Below are 1,142 nucleotides of genomic sequence, written 5' to 3'. Positions count from 1 at the left end.
AAATTAGCATAAAGTAAGATTATGCTCACATTTTTTAAGGTATTTGTTAAGCACTTACTCTGTGTCAGGCATTGTACTAAGCTTGTTTTGCCTTATTCTGTCAAGTCGTCTCTGGCTCATAGCAACTCCATAATCACATCTCCCAGAATGTTCCACCTCCAGCTACCATCATTCCGGTAGTGTGTCCAGAGAGTTTTCTTGGTCAAAATACGGAAGTGGTTTACCATTGCTTTCTTCCTCACAGTAAACCTGAGTTTCCACCCTCGACTCTCTTCCATGCCGCTGCTGCCCAACACAGGTGAGTTTTGACTTGCAGCAGATTGCCTTCCTCTCACTAGCCACTGCCCAATCTAGGAATGGAATGGACAGGACTCTGCTTGATTGTCCCTCTCATAGCCGAGACTGGTAGAATACTGGAAACTCTCCAGGTGTGATCCTGAGAGGGGATTGTACTAAGCATAGGGTTAGATACAAGAGTTGGACCCAATCCCTGTTTGACATGGGTTTTACAGTCTTAATCCCCATATTGCAGATGAGGGAACTGAGGCACAGAGAAGTGAAGTGACTTGCTCTAGTTCACATAGCAGGCAAGTAGTATTCTAATTTGGGCTCTGTGAAACTGATGAAGCCAGGATTTTCTTGGAAAAGTGTTTAATTTTCCCATTCACTTCTCAGGTTTGGACATCAAGAGGGGGCAGAGGGAGACAGGGGATGTGGGGGTGGCAGAAAAGTCAGTCAATCAATTGTATTCACTGAGCACTTAACTGTGTGCAGAGCACTGCCCTGAGCACTTGGGAGAGTACAATGTAACAGTATAACAGACCCATTTCCTGCCCACAGGGAGCTTACAGTCTAGACGGGGAGACAAAGGATGATAAAAAATAAAATAAAATTACAGATATAGACATAAGAGTGGTGGGGCTGGGAGGGGGAAAAATGAAGGGGATCAAGTTAGGGCGCTGCAAAAGGGAGTGGAAAAGAGGAAACGAGAGCTTAGTCAGGGAAAGATAGCAAAGACAATGAAGCATAGGGAGAGGGAGAAACAGGGGATAGATAAATGCAGATATATGCACACACATTCACACGTGTCTACTGAACATGCATACCCACACACACACATACACTGCATGCACCAGAGGATT

The 1,142-nt window shown here is 44.9% G+C and overlaps 1 non-coding gene across 1 annotated transcript; it reads right to left on the bottom strand.

The window, feature by feature from the left end:
- Positions 1–308: 308 nt before the first annotated feature.
- On the bottom strand, positions 309–446 carry LOC114810879. The gene has a single exon (XR_003758569.1). It is a non-coding gene; the product is annotated as a small nucleolar RNA SNORA7 (small nucleolar RNA).
- Positions 447–1,142: the final 696 nt, after the last annotated feature.

The sequence above is a fragment of the Ornithorhynchus anatinus genome, chromosome 3 (assembly GCF_004115215.2).
Source record: "Ornithorhynchus anatinus isolate Pmale09 chromosome 3, mOrnAna1.pri.v4, whole genome shotgun sequence".
NCBI classification, from domain to species: Eukaryota; Metazoa; Chordata; class Mammalia; order Monotremata; family Ornithorhynchidae; genus Ornithorhynchus; species Ornithorhynchus anatinus.
Note: the sequence above shows the minus strand (reverse complement) of the source record. Positions and strands in the feature narration are given on the sequence as shown.